This window comes from Apostichopus japonicus, chromosome 10 (assembly GCF_037975245.1).
Source record: "Apostichopus japonicus isolate 1M-3 chromosome 10, ASM3797524v1, whole genome shotgun sequence".
In the NCBI taxonomy this organism is placed as follows: Eukaryota; Metazoa; Echinodermata; class Holothuroidea; order Aspidochirotida; family Stichopodidae; genus Apostichopus; species Apostichopus japonicus.
In genome coordinates, this window is record NC_092570.1 from 13,110,441 (window position 1) to 13,134,831 (window position 24,391).

The window sequence follows — 24,391 nt, forward strand, 5'->3', positions numbered from 1 at the left end:
ACCAAACGTACATACTGAAATGAATTTCATTGTTAGTTCGTGGAAATTAACATAATGTGAAAAAACGTAAATATGTTATGTGCACATGTTACTTCATTCCTTGAAACTCTGTTATGATTTTCATAAACCAGACGCTACAAAAAGGACCAAACAGGTCCCCAAATATCAACTTTTAGACATTTTTGACAGCCTCACTACTGCTGAGAAGTTTAGCTATCTGAGCACAAGAGCCAGTCCAGCTGTACTGGAAATACGTGGGTTGTTAAGACAAAACGAAACTGAATTTAAAACGTTTAACTTCCTTGTTTTGACAAGAGTTGGAAGGTAGTAGGATGTCTTTCATCTTCACCAAACTTTCAAAGGTTTGTTTCATGACAAACTATGACACAAGAAGTGAGGCAATAAGCCATTCCTGCAAGGGACTTGTATTTAAGCTTAATTTTTCATGATACTGTGACGTACCGAGATTAAGTAGGGATATGGTAAAATTAAAATAACATCTTTAAAAAAGTCGTCTTTCAAATTGTAAAAGTCAACAGTTTGACTTACCGAAGATGAAACGAAAAGTCTCGGCTAATTGTGAAATTCGTATAACGTTAAATTGTTTTCGTTTTACCTAGCAATTAGAATATAATTAGTGTATAGAGCAATAACCTCCATCGCTAAGCTATGAAGCTGCCTTTGCGTTATTGCACCGAGTTTATCAAAATCTCATTATCACATACTACACCGTTAATGTGAATATTAGATATTGGAAAACATAGTCTTATACTGAAGGTCAAGCATTTCTTAAGATGAGCAAATAAGCTGCTGGTTATTAACAACATCAATAACTCGCTAATATAGGCAGCCTTGATTATTCAATTGAAGATTCAGATTGAAGAGGCTAGGAAACATTTAGGGTTTCTAGGAACTATTTAAACCTGACTTTTATCCAAGAAAAAAAAACTTTTTGTTCAACATTGATAAATTTACCAGAAATTATATTGCTTTTAATGACGTTTGCTCTCGGGTATAAAAATATGGTATATATAAGGGAAAAATCTACGCTATGACTGTCATTGTCTTTAAACCTTCAAAATGTGAGTTAAAAAGGCAAATGCATTGTAATCATACTGCAGATACATAAATTTGAGACAAAAAATAACACAATCAGAAAATTATTCTTTGTTTGTACCAACTTATGTATTTCATGTTATATTTTATCTACATGACCATAAACTGAAATTTAGTAGGTTAATTTCTTACATGAATAAAGGAAGAAAAATACCTCTTGTCCCTGTACAAAAGTGAATCAGTGAAACAAATACACCCCACAACTGCAAGGGAGTGTCATTTAGCACCAAGAAGAAACACCATTAATGGCTTACAATACATTTCTGAGGGGCGTACCAATACGCCCCGCTACTGGTTGGAGTGTCATTTAGCACCAAGAAGTAACAACATTTAGTGGCTTGCAATACAGTTCTGAGGGGCGTACCAATACGCCCCGCTACTGGTTGGAGTGTCATTTAGCAACAAGAAGTTACAAAATTTAGTGGCTTGCAATACAGTTCTAAGGGGCGTACCAATACGCCCCGCTACAGGTTGGAGTGTCATTTAGCACCAAGAACTAACACCATTAAGGGGCATACCAATACGCCCCGCTACTGGTTGGAGTGTCATTTAGCACCAAGAAGTAACAACATTTAGTGGCTTGCAATACAGTTCTGAGGGGCGTACCAATACGCCCCGCTACTGGTTGGAGTGTCATTTAGCACCAAGAACTAACACCATTAAGGGGCGTACCAATACGCCCCGCTACTGGTTGGAGTGTCATTTAGCACCAAGAAGTAACAACATTTAGTGGCTTGCAATACAGTTCTAAGGGGCGTACCAATACGCCCCGCTACTGGTTGGAGTGTCATTTAGCACCAAGAACTAACACCATTAAGGGGCGTACCAATACGCCCCGCTACTGGTTGGAGTGTCATTTAGCACCAAGAAGTAACAAAATTTAGTGGCTTGCAATACAGTTCTAAGGGGCGTACCAATACGCCCCGCTACTGGTTGGAGTGTCATTTAGCACCAAGAAGTAACAAAATTTAGTGGCTTGCAATACAGTTCTAAGGGGCGTACCAATACGCCCCGCTACTGGTTGGAGTGTCATTTAGCACCAAGAAGTAACAACATTTAGTGGCTTGCAATACAGTTCTGAGGGGCGTACCAATACGCCCCACAACTGGTTGGAGTGTCATTTAGCAACAAGAAGTTACAAAATTTAGTGGCTTGCAATACAGTTCTAAGGGGCGTACCAATACGCCCTGCTACTGGTTGGAGTGTCATTTAGCACCAAGAACTAACACCATTAAGGGGCGTACCAATACGCCCCGCTACTGGTTGGAGTGTCATTTAGCACCAAGAAGTAACAAAATTTAGTGGCTTGCAATACAGTTCTAAGGGGCGTACCAATACGCCCCGCTACTGGTTGGAGTGTCATTTAGCACCAAGAAGTAACAAAATTTAGTGGCTTGCAATACAGTTCTAAGGGGCGTACCAATACGCCCCGCTACTGGTTGGAGTGTCATTTAGCACCAAGAAGTAACAACATTTAGTGGCTTGCAATACAGTTCTGAGGGGCGTACCAATACGCCCCACTACTGGTTGGAGTGTCATTTAGCAACAAGAAGTTACAAAATTTAGTGGCTTGCAATACAGTTCTAAGAGGTGTACCAAAACGCCCCGCTAATGGTTGGAGTGTCATTTAGCACCAAGAAGTTACACCATTAGTTCTGAAATAACATAATAACACCATTAGGTGGCTAAGAATGCAGTTCTGAAGTCCGTACCGATACACCCCCTACTGCTCGGAGTGTCAGTTAGCAATAAGAAATTACATCATTGATAACAACAATAAGTGGCTTACAATGCAGTTCTGAAGGATGTACTATTCAGACTCTCAGATTGCTCTAATGGGCATACTGATACCCCTACTAATAATTTTTCACCAAAAAAATACAATAATAAGAGAAAGTCACTGTAACCTTACCCCCCCTCCCCCCCCTTTTTATTTCACACACACTTAAAACAAGCATTTTAGGATTTGCAGAGTAGAAGACCATGTGGCTGTTTCAGTATTGCCACTTCCTGAACACATATACCCTACAAGACAATTAACATCCCTGTTGTCCCCAAATGACCTTTGACCTTCACCAAAATCAATACGCTTCTTTTAATCGGTGCTATAAACTTTTTTTTCATCCTCTGTGATCTAGGATCATCCCTAGCAACAATAGTCACATTAAGTTCTGTGCCATCATCCCATCAGTTTCCTTGCAATGGTTTTCCTCTTGAACGCAATGGCCAGACCAAACAGACTCAGTGTGAGCATTTCTGTGTCATCTTCAGAAAAAAAGAGAGAAATAAAACTTTATTCTACACTGACAGTCTAACCATTTTATTTATTTTTTATCTGTTGCATTGATAGTAAAAAAACAAATGAACAAAGACTGCAAATGTTTTTTGATATGATAAGTTAGCAGAACTATACTGTCATATGATTGCAGTGCTATCACTCTGCTGTCCTCTACAATCTGAGTAATACTATGACAGAGGTCACATTTCTGCCTGTATTAGTAGCCTACATGTTGTTCCCATTATACAAGTGAAGATTCCATTTGAATGTAATGTGTCCCCTTGGAGTAATATTGAATTAAAACATTGAATTTAATTTGATGTGACATTTGACCTATGTTTCTGGGGGGGAGGGGTCTGCTAGACATAGACTTTAACCCTAAAACACCTTCATACCAAGTTTTAAGAAAATCAACCCAGTCATTGAAGAGGACTGTTTGACATAAAATTGGACACCCCACACAGACAACTTTTACCCCTCCCTCAGTCAAACACTTCCGGTGACCATGCAATACCCCACAATGAATGACCCCTATTGGGAAAACTAACCACTACCATGGCAACTGTTGCGTAATACTGTTAATGGTCCAACTTGCAAAGGAACTACAATATTGTACCTAATCCTTCCTATGAGAGTGATTAGATAACAATTATTTGAAAATTCACATACTGTAAGAGAGCGATTCTGTGTGCACAACACAAAGTTATGTGTTATGTGTAGACAAGGACTTTCCATACACACTTTCAATGTCTTAATGCATAGGTCATTGCAACCTGAATATACAATATGGAGGAATGAGATGAATAACTGCTCGGCAAAAATTCTTCTATAAAAACAAAATTCATAGTAGTCACCTTTACCTCAATGCTCATCTGATGCCTGGTTTCCCCTATTTTGATGTGCTTGTTTGCTAACCAAAGTTTTGTATCTTTACATTCTTGTATGGATTTCTCTCTCTCAGCTCCTTACAGGCTGTCAGATTGTGGATGCCACCAATAACTTCATAATGGTATCCATTTGCCTGAAAGAAAAATTTGTTACAAAATGTGAAAATGAATATATCAGTAACTTAAGTCAAAGTAGCGTAATGTCAGACTTTTGTCCTCAAAGATCAGGTGTAATTGACATGCAAACAGAAAGCCACAGGGCTTAGTGATTCCTTTGCCTATTGTTATTGTAGGGCATTGGAGGGGAGAGTTCTACTGAGTACATGGGATCCACAGTGAAATGGAAAAAAAATCTCTTGCAACTATTAGCAAAGGAGAACTAAATGTGTACTCAAAGATATGGTGTGGACAACCCTGAGTTATCATGTTTTCAAAGGTTTTTAATATTATGATGTATGTAGGAATCCACATGTCAAGTAAAAGATCTGTTCATGTTGTTCTTCTTGTCTTGGGCTAATATTGCCATGTGCATGGTGAGGTACCATGTTCAAGAAGTTTTTCAGACTGAAATTAACTGACCTTGAGTGACGTTGACCGAAACAGCCAAAAAAAAAGAAGACAAATGCTTAATTCCTATCAAATTTGAAATTTACCAAAACTTCACTTCTTCAGCTAGAAAAGTTGTCAGTTGTTGACCACTAGTGACCTCAAATGACCTTGACTTCTCCCAACACACTATCAGCTGAGTATTTACTAAGAGTGTCTTCATACTGAGCATTAACTTCATGCAAGCTGTACTTAGTGAGATATGTTTTCAGAATTTCACTAAAATGTACCTCAAATGACATTTGACCTCAAAAAAGTTAACATTATAGATGGCAAGTATTCAATCAGAGGAACAAATTTGACATTCTATGTAGCTTTATTCTTTGACTTAGCTCATTCACAGAGTTTTCAGGTTTAGACCATTGGTTATCTCATATGACCTTTGGCCCCTCCCAAAGCAATAACAGTGAAGAATTTACTAAGGTGGTAGATACCGAATACATTCTTGTAATTGTTCAAAGTGTGAACTATATGTAAGCTGTACATGGTGAGATAACCTGTTAACAAAGTTTCAGATTTTTAGGTGGTGTGGACCTCAAACAATTTTTTACGTACTAAGTAACAGCAAGTGGTAAGCACTCGATTGAGGGATAAGCATACTAATTTCACTTAACCTTTACTTCAGTAAGGTCATTTATGGGGTTTATAACTGTTGACCACTGGCAATTAAATAACAATTGCAGCTGAGAATTTGCTAAGGGGTAGCTTTCTACCAAGTATGAACTTCATGCATATTGCACTTGTTGAATTATCAAAGTTTTCAAAATTTGAGCTAAGGCATCTCTCTCTCACATATGCACACACAAGCAGTCACTGCTGCATGGTTTTTGATAAACAATTATGAAGCACTCCATTATAAAAATCACTTTATAATCAAGTGCTGATTACTCACCGTGGGTTCTGAAAAATTCTCCAAGTTTTCCAAAGTTGTTGCTATAACAGTCAGTGGTTGATATTGTGGTTGTTAAATTCTAACATAGCCTCTTTTAGTTTGGTGAGAAATTACACATTCACTTCTCTCAACTTCCGACCAACTTCTAGATTTTCTATGTCAATATTTGCAACACCTGTGGAGAAGTAAAAACGATGGTAAGTAAATTTCTGCAAAGCTAACATCAACTGACAGGGAAATGCCATACATGTTGGTATGCAAAATGTTTTCCGTAAACTTTGTAAAGCTAAAAATACTATCCAAACCAAATGTACACAGTGACTATAATGATTGTTAAAGTATGTTGAAAAGCAATGTTCAATTAATGAACACATTATTAATGGGGTTCTGACCCCTCCCCGATAACACTCAAATAAAAACTGATACTTCTATTGATGTTGTAAATTTCTGGTGAAAAGTCAACAGTTGAGGCAGTTCTTAATGGGCATGCAGTAGGAGGCATACAGATGGCTCAGTATGAAGGACACTGCACAGAAACTGATGTAAAATGAATTTAACAGCTGCCTACTGTCCTTTTAGTTGTGGGTTGCTGAATATTACTCATACAGTATGCGGGCCCACCATGGTAGCCACAGGAGGAAATTTTGACTAACAAAAGGCCAAAAATAGATTGCTGAAAATGGAAGATGATTGTTTTAGCATCTAGGACAAACTTTTATCAATGTTTTTTCGTGTTGAAAATTAACGCTTATTCAAATTCTCTTCAATTTTTTTTTTGTCCAGTAAATTGGTGAACCAAAAGGGTTGGGTTTTTTTTTCCCTTTGTTTTTTGGTGGGCCAGATTAGATTGTCTGGCATGCTCAATCTGGCTAGTAGGGGCCCCTGTTCTAAAACCACAATTCCAATTCCTGAGGCAGTATATTGTACTGCTACCGTACCTGACAGCTTCTAAGGGTTCTCACCTAAGAATGCTGCATTAACTTCCTTCTTGATGAATTCTAAAGGGCTGACAACTGGCTGATCCTTATTACTCTTCCTCTTTTTGTGAAGCACAGGTAACTTGTGCTGAGCCTTTCTTTTCTCTTTACTTCCTGATGTTGAAGGTCTGTTTTAAAGTGGAAAAGAGCAGTTAGTAAACCTGAATATGATAATATGCTAGTGTCCTTGGACTCCAATATCTCAACCCCAATCTTGGCCCAATGTCTGACCCAGAGGGGAGAAGGGGTACACATGAGGCTTTCACCCCCATGAAATTGAAGACTGTAAACATTTTACTGCACTGGTGCATGTCAGTCTCTGAAGCAATAATATTCCTTGTTACTATATTATATTGATTCAAAACTAATTATATAGTTGCAATAAACTTTTAGGATTTTGGAGTAGCCGACAACAGGAACGAAATTAGGATTTAGGAGCACTTCACGTTTTAACAATTTTGATATGTTAACACTATCCTGGCTTCACTGATTAAATAGGCTTAGGGCCTAGCTCTTGCTAGGTTGGAGTTGGAGTTGGACGTGACAATGTTATTTTCTACGAAATTTTAACAGATTTGTAGGTGCAAACAACAAAGACACGTTTTTTTTAAATGAAAGCTGAAGGTTAAGGAACGTGAAGCATCAATCGAATTAGGACTCACCTTTGATGTTGTGACCTAGCCTACACAGACTTCAGTATAGAAATAGTGTGCACGCTACCTAGGGCCTAAGTTAGAGCCCGTAGAGGCCCCTTTTCTTCTAAGTTCTATTTGAGGCGTATTACAACGAACCGAACTTGTCAAAAAATTGGCAAAATCGCTTGGTCAATAACTTCCTGGGCTCCTGCCTTTAATTGTACCGTAAATTGTCGAGAGGAATAATAAATTTAAAATGCCGGTATATCCTAGTCATTGAATCAACTTGAAGTAGGCCTAACGTTTAATACTAACTCACATCATGTAGTGTACTTCACTTGTTCACCTTTGACCCTCAAGTTTTATGTCAAATTCACGTACGTACATAATATAAGCCAACGAGGTAAATGAATCTGGAGAAACTATCACACAGTAAATACGCGAGTACGCGCGTACCATGTATGGGGGGTCATGTGATGTGTTCCAGGGTGGTACTAATATACTACTCTCCCTATTACGCATGATGATTTCACCCAACTAGTACGTAAATGTGTTTGCGTGCTTAGAGCAGCAGACGACACCCGTTACCTAGCAATAACCGTGCCTGTAGCCTAACGTGATAGCTATACTCCCGTCGAGCAGCATTAGGCTCTGTTCCATGAAGAATTCCGTGGTTGCACTGAACTAAACATTTCCCCACATTTCATTCACTTATAGCGTGTTGTAATAACGTTAGGCCATATGAGACAAAGCTTGCCCCTACAGCTGTATTAATAAGTAAGATCTATTATGTAGAGACCTGCCTTCATTCAAGAGAATAAGGTTGAACGTTAGCATATTAGCACTATTTCGTAGGATTGAAGTACCAGTAGCTTCTTATGCCGTTAGTTCCCATGTCCGAACCGACCAATCTTTCACGAAGTCACTAACACTGTTCTCGAACTGCTGCAGAGAAATATCAGTATAGTACCACCCTGGAACACATCACATGACCCTCCATACATGGTACGCGCGCACCCAATTGACATGAATCCTCCAGATTCATTTACCTCGTTGATATAAGCTTAAGGAGGTAGCACTTGTATGTTACTACGCGACTGTGGTCGCCGTTTTCTTGTTCGTCGGAAAATATCACAGAAACAGATTGTAGTAGTGGAAACCGTCAGGAGTGTCACTCGTTGACTTGTTAAATGGCTGTCAGCTTTGCTTGTTATTGCACTTGCTTCAAGTAGCATTTTTTCACTCACAATCAAGTCAGAATTGATTGAAATATCTTTTCTAATCAGTTTGGGTTGTAGACAAGCCACACTACATGACACGGACGGTTTTTCGTCAAAGTCAGTCTAGAGCAATGTATAGGGTGTCCATTATGTGTTTGCATGAACAACTTAAAAATAGTAATACACAAAATATGACGACAGATCATGAAGAAGTTCGAATTCAAGGTATAACGTTAAATGCTTGTCTACACTGCGGTTGGACACCTGCAATCACAAATAAGTTACTCTTGGCAGTTACATTAGCACACTGCGGTTCAAGCGTCCTTTGACTCGAGTCAGAGAACAATAGTATTCACTGTTGATGTCAGTGCTGTATGAAGATAAAAAACACTGATAATGTGCATTCTGACAGTTAACCCACCACAATGGAGGTTATAGGTCGGTTAATTACGCGGTGACTTGATTCGGGTTTTCAAGAATGGTATGGTTTAGACATTTTATCCTTCACTGACCTTTTCAGGTTTGCCAAGCAGAATTACCAGAGATCAATGCCTTAAACACCAGAAGTTATAAGTACCATATATTTGTCAAAACTCCTTTTTATTCTCAGAGGGTTATGGAATAATTTGTCTGAGAAAGTTGTACTTGCAAGTAGTGTACGAACATGGGAAGTATCACTTCCTTGGTAAGAATGGCTTTGGGTGTTCATTTAGAATATTTGAGAACAAATGGAGAGTGAATGCTTCCAGGAAAGTACTTTTTGAAAACGCCTAGCAATTTTAGCGTGCTATGATTTGGGGCGATTGGCTATGCACTTTCAATTTATTTTAAAAGCATACCCATATACATGCAAGAAACAAAAACTCCATTTGGTTATTCTTAACACAAAATATATTTCATTATACGGAAATAAGTCCAAAAATTTTCCTCACCTTAATGCTGTTTGGGATCAGCGGTATATTTCGAATCTTCATGTAATTGGTGACAAGGGCTCTTTGGTTCCAAAAGTAGAGTCCGGACAAGTCCGAAAAAAAGAAAAATCATAAGTCTTCCTCTGCCACACACCAATTTCTTGGTCTCGTCATTTTATAAAATTATTATTTAGGCGTTTCGAACTTTTTCGCAACTTCGGCTCTACGATTTTGCGTTTGGTGCATCCGTCCATGAGCAGTCTAACCTTGTCAGGGTATAAATACGTTGGTGGTCTGAACAACTCCCTGGTCTAACAAACGTATACGTATGTGTATGCAACTACCACAGTGAAAATTTACGATATCAAATAATAGTGCGGATGTTTGTGGTAGAAAAAAGACAACAAAGTCTGGTTGAACATCTCCACGTTTGCGGTCAACATCGAGAGGGCCGATGAAAGATTATATTACGTAATCATTCCTATCACGTTGCGTTCTCTCACACAGGAAATGAAGGTTAACGTTTTTTAAGTTGACGACATGCCATGGCCTTAGCCTTTAATTAGAACTATAGTTGTAAATAATGAAAACAGTGTGTTTGGGGAATAGGATCATTTATATACCTACCAGTATGTGTATGCATGGAGGTCAAAAACAGGTAAAAAAAAAACAGGTAAATTGGAGGTAAAAACAGTTTTCCCTCCATGGTGTATGCATGTGTGCATGCGTGAGTGTATGTATGTATGCAATGCATGTACATGTATAGGTATGGATGGATGGGAATAACAAAGAAGCTGCATTAAAAAAATATATGATGCATTTCATTGAAAATAAGGCTGCAGATATATATATATATATATACATAAATATATATTTCTATATACATATATATATATATATATATATATATATATATATATTTATATATATATATATATATATATATATATATATATATATATATATATATATATATATATAGGTAAGTGATTGGAAGTAAAACAGCCAATGTTTGGTTTTTGCAGAGCTTTCGAGCAAAACTAGCTCTTCTTCAGTGCATGATCACCGAAAGTGACAAGGAGTAGCAGGAATTGAAACTATTTTATAGAGAAGATGTCGGCAAAGTTGTAAAGGCAAAGCGACTTACTGATTTCTGCTGAATTGAGCAGAAGTTTTAGAAATTCGGATTATTTTAATCCGCGTCGGATTATTTTAATCCGATTCCGTCGTAATTGTCCGTCGGATTAAAATAATATATATATATATATATATATATATATATATATATATATATATATATATATATATTATTATTATTATTATTATTATAGAAAACCAGAGAAATAAGATGACTCATAATTGACAAATAAGGAGTAAAGTTTTAGAAAATATATTAGAATTTCGGTCCCCTTGGGGCCTTCGTTGGCAATACTTGGCAGTCGAATGAAAAGTACAAAATATACTAACACAATGAAAGTTTGACGCTAGATAAGTGTAAGTTGCATTGATGGAATTAAAAACCAAATAAACCATGACTATACAGGAAGCGGATGAATGAGCAAAGAACGGATAACATGTTTGTAGAACTGATAGTTGTTAAGGCACTTAAGGGGTCCCAAGTCTTTGTCGAGGCCGGTGACTTAATACGAAAGATCCAATCGATTTCTTTACGTTTACGTTCAGTAGCGAATTTGAAGTTCGAGGCAATTAAAATACATTTTTAGTTTTTGAGAGAATGTCTATGAAGATTGAAATGTTCGGAAACGGGGAATCTGATCAAATTATCACGAAATATACTATTTGTGATTACTAAAACGTAAGCGGAACCGGGAGCCTGTTCACCTACATAATTGCCCTCTTTGCAAAGTACACAATAGAAAATGTAAATAACATACCACAAAAGAGGGAATGGGGATAGTTGACTATAGTCTTAGACCCGTTACCGTTAAATATCATTGAATTTCTGTTATTGTGTGATTCCTGAAGAACAGATAAATGAAACGTTAACCTATGTGTACAACAAATTTTACATCATTACTCACAATCACACATTCCCACTAGGATATTTTTAGTATTCAACAGGGTTGTATAGTATTTAGGTTGTCCCTTGCAATTTTAAAGTGAGTGTACGCAGGGACGTAGCTAAGGCCTGAAGTTGGGGGGGGGGGGAATGCAGTGGCTGAAATTCCAACTGGATGGGTTTTGGAGCCAGAAAATTCCGACTGCTGACTTGAACCCCCCCCCCCAACCCGCACTACTCGTGAACGATACGGTCAGTGTTAGTCAGACATCCCATCTTTCGCGACTGCAATTTTGTTCCGAATTTTTTTGCGGTACATTTGTAGCACTGGCCCTCACTTCACAAACTTATTAATCACTCTGGTTAAGCAACTGAGTTGAGTTATCTGCTTGATAGGCTACATAGACTACTAACTACAAAAGCTATGTTAATGTAACAAAGGGGAAAACCTTTTTTCAACAAATTATATTCGACAAAATACAGTGCTTTTTCCTAGCGCGCTTAATATTATTTTCTTGGGGGGGGGGGGGCTATTTATCACTTGCATGAAAACAATTTCAATTGTTCACATCATTCCAACTGAGCATTTGGAATGAAATGAACACTTAAACATTTTGCAGAAAAATGTTGAGTTGACGACTGATACAATAAGTTATCAATTCAACATTTTGCAGAAATTTTTCAATTGCTCCATTGGAATAAAGTGAACAATTGAACATTTTGCCAAAAAATGTTCAATTGACGAGATAAGATATGTTGTCAATTAAACATTTTGCAGAAAATTTTTCATTGCTCAGATGGAATGAAGTGAACAACTGAACATTTTGCAGCAAAATGTCCAATTCACGAGATATGATAAGTTGTCAATTAATCATTTTGTAGAAAATTGTTCAATTGCTCAGTTAAAGCAACTAAGCAATCCAACATTTTTTTTCTTATTTTTTATAAGATTTTATCTTGTTATCTAAACAATTTACTGAAAAATTTCACCCTATGGGGCAAAGTTTTTCTCATGTTGATGGCACTTTAAAGCTTCCGTAGATAAGCATTGAGCGTTTTTATCGTATACGTTGTACAGTAGTTTTATAAGGCATTTTTTTTTACAGTATTCAAAATCACACGAAGTTTTGTATGGTGGAGTATAAAGATCGCGAGATACAATTTCTAAATGTGACAAGGAAAACGTGGTAAATATGACTGATTAAAGGTCAATTTTGACCGAAAATTGTAGGTCACTCACAAATTACAAGAATATATGAAATTAGAGTGCGACAGTCGGAAAAATTAGAGTGAGACAGTCAGAAATTCGGACTGTCGCACTCAAATTTTCCAACTATCATCAGTTTTACAAACATTGGGGGTGGGGTGTGAGACACCCCCACCCCTCTAGCGACGTTCCTGAGTGTACGTATACACACGGCACGTCGAATAATACACGGGCGAAACTCGCAGTGTCCTGCATTACCATTGAACTTCTGAGTTCGTATATTTTTCAAGAAACCGACACGGATACATACGACAACGTATACCAATATGTAAATGTCTCTCAAGATCGGTATGTCATAGGCACCTATAGATGACTGAATTTCCCAGTGAGGTAAAATTCCTCCTAGATGGTAATCAAACGGTTTAAGAATTTTACCCAAAGGTGACCATATTTTAATATGTAGCATATATGGGGCCAATACATCATAACTTTAAGCCTTCGAAATAACCTATTGTAGTTGCATATAACAAGGTTTGAACCTAACTGGAGACCAAAACTTCCCCGTATGCAACACCTTTGAAAAATAAAGAGGCGGGGGGGGGGGGGGTCGGAAAGAGGATTCAAGAAAGTTTGTAATATATAGGCTTCTTAAATAGTGCAGTTCCTAAAGGGTCTACTCGTTTGTATTGGGTTTAAATGCCTTCTAAATCGCTTAATTTTCAAACAGTTTCTGTGAAGACTACTATATTTCAGTCATACTTTCTCAAGCGTGGGCACAATGTCTAAGCGTGGGCACAATAAAGCGTGGGCACACATGCATGTTAACCAATATGTATATGTGTAGTGTACGCGGCTGCGTGCAGTACATATGTTGTCTATGTATATATGTTAATCGTAATGTCTTTTTCCCGTTTTGATAGATGGGCTATAGTATGGGGTGCCTCCTATGATAGTAAGAAACCCGTTACCATTAAGTACCATTGACGTACCCATCAGTGGCGTCGCCGAAGGGGGGGGGGGGCTGGGGCCTGAAAAAATCGTGCCCCAGGTGCCATTCCCTTCAGATGCGGTTGTAGTGTTAAAAAAAATACTCAGACAAAAATCTTTATTTGCCTAAATTAAAAACATCAATATTGGACAGATGCAAGCCCGAAAATTACTTCAAGTTGCTAAATATAGCACCAGATTGCATCTGAGGACCCTTAAAATTGATCCAAAATTCACAAAGTGGAAGGGAGAACTCTCCCCTATCACCCCTCCCCCAGGACGGCATTTAACAATACACATTGTGCCTCCATAAGTAAGTGATGTGCCCCCCCCCCCTGTACTACATGAAAGAGGACAGTAATGATGGATGAAGAACCCGAAGTACATCTGTTTTTCCGTATCACATATTATTTCACAAAAATTACAAAATTTAAATCCCAATGACGTGCGGGCATAATCTATACGAATTCAATACATCACTAACTATAGGTGGTGGCGAGATCCTCAACCCTAAATGTGATAGATTTTGTGTATAACTTCTGCATATCAGTTTCCAATCTTATTTCCGAAAATATTAATCAATAAGAAGTGCTGAATGTGAACAAATCCTAAATGAGAGTATATGCCTAGAGTCGGCGAATAAACAATTTTGGTTGTAAAATGTATACATGATATTTTTCTCAAATTGATACATATGACCTTGAATTTTACCCATCTTTTTAATTGTGTTAATGACAATGACATATGTAAAGGAGGATTTTGTAACACCTTTAGATCCAGAGATATGTGTGTTTTCCACGTCGCAAAAAAGTACGCCCTCTATTCCATCTTGTTGCTAAAATATGTTTTTTCCCTCTTTTGTTGGAGACTAGGTATTTTCCTTTATATAGTAACATGATTCAGCTAGGAGTTGATCACAATGCACAGAGTAAATTGGTAAATTTGTATAATTATACTCCAAACAAATTAAAATAACCCTATCAATTAGACACAAGCATTTTACTGTTTTCCAAAATTATCATGAAAGTTTGATGTATTTTGCCACATTAGGAGGCTTTAAATGTATTGTCAATGTTAGTGCGATTAATTAAGTGAAAATAGCTATGGCTGTAGAAAATCGGAGGGTTGAGCGCCGTAGGCTAGGACTATATTGTAATGGACTTGTCGCAACAGAAATGTGTATGTGTTTGTGTATGGGTGAGGCGGGGGGGGGTGGGGATATAATGATATTCTTTATAGCAAGTGATTTTAATGTTATGATCACAAGCTGGCTGAAAAAAAATATACCATAATTTATCTTACAAGCATGCAGCTATTTTTTTGGGTGGGGAGGGGGGGGGAGGTGGTCAGGTCGACCGTTGTTTATATAGGATCAGCAAAGTCGTTGGGAGCTGGGGTTAGCATCGATGTGGGGCAGATCTCCATGCCCCTGCCCCCATACCCCACCGTGCTACTGTTTACAAACAAGTGAAAGCGACATTTTCCAAATGTATCCATGTAAACCACAAATGAATACTTCTACAGAAAGGCTAACCTAACACAAATAAGACTATAGGCATGCATGTGTGTTTGACAAGTAATACTGATGAGAACTCCGCATAGTGCATATTTTTACACAGTACAACTAAACAAGTCTACTACAGTACTATTATAAAGGTTACCAGCGTTAGCCTTTTCACACAATAGATCTAGCGTATTTTTTCACCTTTCTAGGATTCCAGCATACGTTTTATCAAAAATCGCACCAAATCGGTAATTCACAAAATAATTACTTTGTTTTCTGAAACTTTGAGACCAAATTACCACTTGGCAACCCAATAAAATATATTTATAGGCTTCCGTGGCTTTTACACTATAATACCGCGTGAACTGCTTTAATATTAATGGGTTTTTCATACTTGGGTTTTTCATTAGGACTGAATCAGTATTTTTGTAAAATCCACAGTTAATTTTCTTGTATTATTTCCTGATTGTTATTAACCGTTTTAACTTGTTAAAATAATCACTAGACTGCCTATGATATGAATCAGTGCAACGAACAGTCAACGAATTATTGAAAACAACACATAACAAGTGAGTGAAACTGATTATCTAGCGTTTTCTGGGGTTTTATTTTGGCAAATCTAACGTTTTTTTGTTACTTGTCGCTGGTAACCCTGATTATTATTATTATGCTAACCGTAAATGACCTTTGGCCACCCCGTACTAGTTTTAAGTGATTGACAGATCAGCTGTGCCGCAACCCATTACAACTCCCTGGTAGTACAGTAGATACTGTAAGTGTAATCGCACAAAAACAGCGTGTGTTATGACACATACGTTGTACTCCCTGTCCCAGGGCAACTCCGAATATTGAGCCTATCGTTTTAAATTCTACACTTGTTGCTAGCGTCCATACTGACACGATTTTTATCGTCAACTCTTCTTCGAAATCGGGTGTTTTTCGTAAAAAGCTTGCATCCTGAATTCCTGACCATCGTCGATACAATACAACATAATAATCATAACTGACCTATGCATCTTACGTAGCATTGTCACTCTAGCCTAGGCTATGAACATTGAAAACGAAAGTTTTGGACCAAATGTACTACTAGTACGCGATTTCCGGCTGCGAATGACACATTTCCAATCCGAATTTTTTACCGGCCCGGGCAAGGATCAGATCCATAGTACGGCTCGAGTGCAAATGCGACTGGATCAATGCATCAGTTTACCCCGTGGAGAGATGATCGTCTGATAAAATCAGAGGATCTGATCTGGATCTTGTATAAAAGCACAAGTCCAAGAACAGATTTAAGAACTTAGGTAAGTGCTTATTTTCAAATTTAATCTTTATAGCAGCAAATAGGCTCATATACTTCATTATTGCATACTGTACATGGTGCATATTGCTATAATTTATTTCAGGCTTTTCCAGTTACAAACATGCCCCTCCCCCCAAGAAAAAAATAACAAAACATAAATAACAGTTTTGGCATATATATGTCCCTGCATGGTCCAGTGTGCAGATTTTTACTCACATTTGTTGCTCTCACTATGTGTGATTGTGGGAACTAGGGACTGTGTCCCAATGGCTAGGAAAATTATTGAAGGTCAGGCTATTTTATTGAAGTTAATGAGTTTTGTCCTTTTTTACAAGTTGTACTGAAGTTTGGTAGAACACTACCACTTCGACAAAATATTGTCAACTAAAAATTCACTTTTCAACATTGCAGCATTGATACTGACATTTGAGAAGTCCTCTCCCTCCATACATCCACATACAGTACCTCACAGATGTGCAAGATTTCATAACAGGGCTACACAGTCTGCATAAAGTATATACTAACCTCAGAAGCAATCAATTACAACAATATTGTCTTGCCTGATTGCAACTCCATTGTGGAAATAAAACCTGAAAACTTTGTCCCTTTGGTTGTGGTCAAACAGTGTGTCAATAAAGGATCATATGACACCTAGCCAGTTCATATCACAGTGTAAGGCAGTCTATACTGCAGCAACCAACAGTGAATATATACAGTCTTCAAAAGCAGGGCTAACCACAGAAAGGGAGTAAAACTGTTAAGCAGTGGTCATGCTCTGAGGACTTACTCTTTCAATGCATGCCTTTGGATACTGTTTCACATTCATGGCTCATATTATTGTGGTGTGCAGCTGAGTAAATGAAGATTTAGTTGTGCTCATTTGTCATTGTGCTCCACTTACATGGGAAACAAAATGTGTGAAGGAAACCTTACAAATTTTAACAAATTACCAGTTTTCTGTCAGAATGTAAAGAGGATGATCCTGACAAATTGGACATTGAGCCAACTCTTTTCTCATCTCCACACAAAAGCAAGGGAAATACATCCCTACCTAATACACTTAAAAGGAACGTGAGCATGGATAATGAAATGGAAAATTTGGAAGAGGAACCAACTTTAAATAATCATACTAAAACAAAACTTTCACTGTCGTTTGAATGGGGCAGTCACTGTGAGTCACAACATCAGTACTATTTCTCCAGATACAACAAATGATTCGCTGTGGTTGTACCTTGACATAAGTTCAAATGGAAGTAGTAGCAGTAGCTTTGGTATTGCCAGAGAATTTTCTGCATCAATTTCTTCATGTGATCAAAACCTTTTTTTTTCACCAGGAGTGAGATAAAACGAAGGAGACGCAGTCAAGCATTTGATCCTCTGCCTATGTTCCAATCTGATTGCTGTGATGGTAGCTGTATCAAATCGCTTTCTTACGATGACCTAGAACAGTCTTTTCTAGAGGTTAGTGAAGTGAGGGAAACTGAGCTAAAGCAATTCACTCTGGACAAGATTTGGATTCATCAGGAAAGATCATGTCACACCTGAGACAAATCTTGTTCTATTTATGTAATTTGTGGGAAGATTGTATGTGAGAAAGCATTTTGTATGTTCTTTGGTATTAGTAGCAAGTTATTCAAAGATTGTCTGAAATAATTTCAAGTTGGCAAGAAAAATGCAATTCATGGCAATAAAGGCAAGAAAAAGATGAGAACAAAAACTCCATTTGCACTAGCTTGGATGAGGTGTTTATTTGAACATATTGGAGATTACATGCCCCACAAAACAGAAGTGCACCTTCCAGTGTCATACACAAAGACTTCTCTCCATGCACGCATGAAGAAGGAAATGATAGAAATTGGCATTGGTGAACAAAGCATCATTTCCAAGGAATACTTTATGGAAATCTTTAGAAGAGTTCAAGATTCCTAATTATTTTATCTTGTGAATGTGCATGGATTTATGACAGTTATTGTTGCATACATTGCATGGGAAAAGGGGAATAAAATTTCAAATTCCTCATAGCTAGTAGCTTTAAATTGATTAACTAGCATAAAGACATTGATAAAGTATACTGAAACTTGTGAGGTCGAAAGTGCTGTTGTAAGACTGTTTTGCCAGAATTATCACACAAACAATAGCTGTGTACATTACAAATGATAACTTTCAAGTACTGTACATGGTCTGCTGATCAATCACAATTGGTGGGTTATAGCCCGGGGTGTCAAAACCACAGGCATTGCATCCTTTTTTCTTTGCTGACTATGGAGGCTTTAACTTCATACAATCCAGTGACATTTAATCTGTTTAGTTAACTACATGTGCAGTCCATTAAACATCTCTTCAGAAAAATTCATGTGTCTCTATTGTTAGCTTCAGCTTCAACAAGCACAAAGACTGTACTGTACATACTGGAGAGAATACACCTCACAGCTAGTGTACCACTAAAGCTGCATTATCATTCCTTAAAAACATTAGAATTATTGTCACAAATTTTGATTTAAAGAAGTTCTAAAGAACATGTGACATAAGTTTGATTGCAACCTCCACTCAAATCAGGAGTAAAAGTGCTTTCTGCTGAAATGTCAATGAACAACTCCCTTAGATAGTGACATTTTCAGAAAGTTCCCCCAAATATGCCAGAAATTGAAATGTGCTTACCTTTGGTCAAACTTCTTTAATTGTTTTAATTTCCACCTTTGAGGACATTTACCTCAACTGTCTGGGAAAATGATTAGGGTCTTATTTCCAAACATCCCTATCAATTGGTCTAATAAATAACATGAGAAGATGTTGTACAGCTTTACTTGTTCTTTTCTCAATTAGCTACTCTCAACACCCTATACTCCTTTAAAGGAATTCTCTAAAGTACCTAAAAGAATGCTTAACTTCAGTTATTATTAGTAAAAAATTTCAACATGCTCATTGCATTATTCTATGGGTATTCATGAAAACAACATGGTTCAAATTGACACAATAAAACTCTATCACTAATCACTACATAACTTTTTCTTGATTAGGTTAAGCAGTTCAATTTTACACCATTGTGTGAAGTAAAACTTATACTTTAAATGCTTAATTAAAGTATTTCAACATTATATTTTTCTAGACGACTGAGTTTACTGTGAGTGGTACTTGAAAGAGGTAGCGGAAAGAACAAGGAGTGGAAAGGAAAATGAAGAATGCCGACAATTGCAAGAAGTTCATCTTAATCATCTTAAGTGAGTCAAAATATTTTACTAATTTAGAATTAAAAGTTGATGTCTGCTTTCCTTTTTGAATCCTTGCAGAAGTCAAAAGCAATAGAAAGACTATCTATTCCTTCAAGTCCTCTATATGTGTGGGTGTGTCAGTGATGCTCCTAGTTAACACTTATCTCTTTCAAAAACTTGCTTGAACTACAAATTGGATATAGTAGCCCTAACTAAGATGATAAACCATAAAGTTCAGAGAAAGGTCATTGGATCGGTCTCAAGTTTTCGTAACAAGTAATTAAAATGGCAGAAAATGAGATAGGGGCCTTTTCTAGCCCTACTCTGAGTGTGCTCTATATTCACAAGCAAAGGCATGTTTGAGTTTTAATTTCCATAGGATCCTTGCCCAGTAGTAGTTGTACGGCGAAAGTGCAAAAAAAAGTCAAGTGGGTGGTACGTTTTATGAACAGCGCCCTCAAACTTAAGAAATCTCACTTCTGGCCCTAATTGGGGGGTCCATTTTGGGCCTGTGGGTATATTTCAATTTTTTTTTAAATACCATTTTTCAGGAGCGTATTGACACTATTTTTAGAAACTCAAGTAAAAAAGTTGTGTATTTTGTGTTATCTACTCAAATTTCTGACTCGAAAATTGCGAAAATCACCTCGTTCATATGTATGAAAATGCTTGCACAAGCTGATTTGAGTAATTCAAATGACAACAACTTCTTAGCATTAGCATACAGGTGCTTAACAATTAAGAGGGTGGTCCACTAGCATAAGGACTACAAATAAACTGCATTTCCAGGGTCATAGATGTCGAATGATGTCTGTGAACAGCTATTTTGGGCATTTCAAGGTCAAATTTGGTCACAATTAAAAGTTTTATTTTTGGTTTTCAATACAAACTAGTAAGATATGTATAGTTATGATGCAAAGAATGTGCTAAATCATATTTTATATAAGTTATTAATGCTCTGGAGAGCAGCTTAAAGTGGCATATATGAGAGTTATATCAGCCCTACAGAAACATGCTTGCGAGGGCAAACAGTGGTAACATTATATCTTCATTCAAGGAGATCATGCTAACAACATTAAGAACTATTGAAATGTATTAAAAGGGTTCTGTCTAATACTCTTTGACTCCAACCCCCCCCCCCCCCACACACCCTCCCCATAGTGCACTATGCATATTTGAATACATGCATACAGTATGTGACTGACTTTTACTGCAAAGAGACTACATAAACATGCATTCAAGGTATACTGAATTATTGGTATGGTCCACAGTGTGCACTATATATGTGTGTACATGTTCAGTACAGTGTTATTTTACACCAATTACTATTAAATACACACTGTCCAAGATAATGAACAGTATACACACTGTACATGTATTTACTGGTTAAACATTCCTTTTAAATTATTGAAAGTCTTTTAATTTATTGAATTAGCAAAAGAATTATACACTACATTGCAAATATTTAAAAAGACATTGAAATATGCACTTTGCACTATATATGTGTGTACATGTTCAGTACAGTGTTATTCTACACCAATTACTATTAAACAAACACTGTCCAAAAACATGTACAGTACACACTGCACATTTATGTACTGGTTAAACATTCCTTTGAAATTATTGAAAGTCTCTTAATTATTGAATTAGCAAAAGCATACACTAAATTGCAAATATTTAAAATGATACTGAAATATGCACAGTATTGAATGGAATGACCACACATATATACACATATGATACACACATATATAGTGCACACTGTATGTATGCACTGGTTCACATTCATATTCTAATCTGATATAGGGTTGGGTAGAGGTTTTGGTTGGAAGGGGGTGAGTTACATGCATACAGACAATTTGAAGCAGAAGATTACCTTACCAAATAATTCAGTATACCTTGAATGCATGTTTATGCAGTCTCTTTGCAGTATTAAAATTCAGTAACATATATGCATACAAATCTGCATAGTGCACTATGGGGAGGGTGTTGGGGGGGGGGGTGAGAGGGAGTCAAAGAGTACTAGACAGAACCCTTTTAATAAATAACATTTCAATAGTTTCTAATGTTGTTTTACGTGGTCTCCTTGAATGAAGATACAATGTTACCACTGTTTGCCCTCGCAAGCATGTTTCTGTAGGGCTGATGTAACTCTCATTTTCGCCACTTTAAGTTGGTTGCTACAGTAGGCGGGGTCGTAACCTAGCAACGAAAAAGTTTTCAAATTTTTTTTTTGCCCAATTTCATCCTTTGAGACATATGGCAAGACACCATATCAGTTCCAGGCGATTCTAAGAGGGTCGACGTGGAATCGACCCAAAAATCTGTTGATTTGGCATGGATTGACCCATATATCATTTACATTATTTCTCAAATGATATTGGATCAAAACTCAAATCAATATTTCTTATCTGATATCGTAAACCCTGTATCAGTTAAGAGTTTATTTTGTATCATAATATGTTCTATTTTTACTAGGTCAAAAGGAGAGCAGTAACATCTTGCCCGCACTAAGGCGTGCCAGGTTTCTTTGGAACTGAATACCCTTATAGTCGATGGAATGGACCAATCAAAGACTGATCTGCCACATTTTGTCCAGAGTGATAAGGATGTAAAACATCCACATCCACATAACAGGTCAGTATTATCATGGAGGTCTGTTTTACCTCCATGGTATTATGCAGTGACCGGAAAGTGTTTATGTCATTATAAGTGTAAACATCACGTTTTCTGGTTTCCGAGAAATTGTAATCCTACAGTATGAAATTGTGATGTCATGTTGGTGTATAGTACAGTATGTATGTGCGTGAGCAGCATGTGTGTGGGTGTTTATACAGGGTGTTTGTTTGTACGATGCCTTGTTTTACAACACAATGTCTCAAGAGGGGAAGTTTGATTATCTTCATAAGTAGTATAAGGATGGACACCTAAGGTTACAAGAAGTCTAGTGTTCCTATTGTTTTGGTTGAGGTCAAATCAATTCTGTTCTTTATTTGTTGTTCTGATAAAGATAATGGCCTTAGTATCCATCAAATATTATGTGACTGTGTTTTTTTTGTTAAAGCACATAGTAGGTTAATTATCAAACTTTATTTAATAGCAGAAAACAAGTAATAACAACCTCTTTATCATACATGTCAATGAAGTAGTATATATTCATTCTTCTCTTTCTTTTCAGGTGTCCTAATTCACACTAAAGGTCCATGTGACAAGTTTGCATACAGGTATATGTTATGACTGATCTGAAGCATATCCAACATGATTCAAACATGACCATTACATGCAATTTGTGGACACTAGTGAAGCACAAGGATACTCTTGGGAAGGATCTGTTTTTGCAAATGGATAATTGTTACAGGGAGAATAAGAACCGCTATCTTCTGTCCTTCTGCCCTTCTGCCCTTCTGCTCCTTGCTTTTAGAGTTGAAGATCTTCAGAGTGGTGATATATATAAATGTTATAACTTTGCTAAAGAAGTTATTGAAGTATCTGACTATATTAAAGTTGGGAATATAGCAGCCGTAAACCTCATTGATTCAAGCACACGACCATACTTTGGAGAAGTCACTAAAATTTAAAAGGATGAGGTTATTTTACATTGGATGAAGGGATCCTGGACTGGAGACTGGAAACTGCTAGACTGTGGCCAAGGAAGAAATAAGCAGCCATACACACCGTCAGTTTCTTTCCATTCCTTAATGTTCTGGGACTTTAATTTAACCCATAAAAATCGCCTTCCAAAGAGGGAAGTCTGTGACTTGAAAGAAAGATATGCAGCTATAGATAAAGAATTTGAGCTGAATAACTAGGAAACCTTATGTTTTACACATACTATTGATTGTGCAGTGTGTACTCTTATTTTCTTGCAACAACTTGTGTAAAAGAAGATATGTAGTTTTGAGAAACACACACAATTTTCTTGGTGTATTGCTACACTTAACTGGTTGGGGCATACTGGTACGCCCCAAAGATATATACAATTTATCATAGGGGTGTATTTCTACTCTAAACTGGTTGGGGCGTACTGGTACGCCCCAAAGATATATACAATTTATCATAGTGGTATATTTCAACATTTAACTGGTTGGGGCGTACTGGTACGCCCCAAAGATATATATAATTAATCATAGTGGTGTATTGCTACACTTAACTGGTTGGGGCGTACTGGTACGCCCCAAAGATATATACAATGTATCATAGTGGTCTATTGCTACACTTAACTGGTTGGGGCGGGGCGTACTGGTACGCCCCAAAGATATATACAATTTATCATAGAGGTATATTTCTACACTTAACTGGTTGGGGCGTACTGGTACGCCCCAAAGATAAATACAATTTATCATAGTGGTGCATTTCTACACTTAACTGGTTGGGGCGTACTGGTACGCCCCAAAGATATATACAATTTATCATAGTGGTCTATTGCTACACTTAACTGGTTGGGGCGTACTGGTACTCCCCAAAGATATATACAATTTATCATAGAGGTATATTTCTACACTTAACTGGTTGGGGCGTACTGGTACGCCCCAAAGATATATACAATTTATCATAGAGGTATATTTCTACACTTAACTGGTTGGGGCGTACTGGTACGCCCCAAAGATATATACAATTTATCATAGTGGTCTATCGCTACACT

At 37.2% G+C, this 24,391-nt stretch overlaps 2 long non-coding RNA genes across 4 annotated transcripts; one reads left to right on the forward strand and one right to left on the reverse strand.

Annotated features, from left to right (window-relative positions):
* Window positions 1–1,160: 1,160 nt before the first annotated feature.
* LOC139975088 (uncharacterized) lies at window positions 1,161–10,291 on the reverse strand. 3 transcript variants are annotated; one of them, XR_011795653.1, is made up of 5 exons: window positions 9,544–10,291; window positions 6,742–6,884; window positions 5,780–5,954; window positions 4,255–4,415; window positions 1,161–3,381 (listed from the first exon to the last, which is right to left on the reverse strand). It is a non-coding gene; the product is annotated as an uncharacterized lncRNA (long non-coding RNA). The 3 variants fall into 3 exon arrangements; XR_011795651.1 differs by lacking the exon at window positions 9,544–10,291 and adding an exon at window positions 7,419–7,704; XR_011795652.1 differs by lacking the exon at window positions 9,544–10,291 and adding an exon at window positions 7,419–7,704 and having other exon boundaries at window positions 4,249–4,415.
* A 4,774-nt stretch (window positions 10,292–15,065) lies between these two features.
* On the forward strand, window positions 15,066–24,191 carry LOC139974992 (uncharacterized). Its single transcript, XR_011795609.1, has 5 exons — window positions 15,066–16,541; window positions 17,875–18,001; window positions 19,647–19,758; window positions 22,228–22,386; window positions 22,928–24,191. It is a non-coding gene; the product is annotated as an uncharacterized lncRNA (long non-coding RNA).
* Window positions 24,192–24,391: the final 200 nt, after the last annotated feature.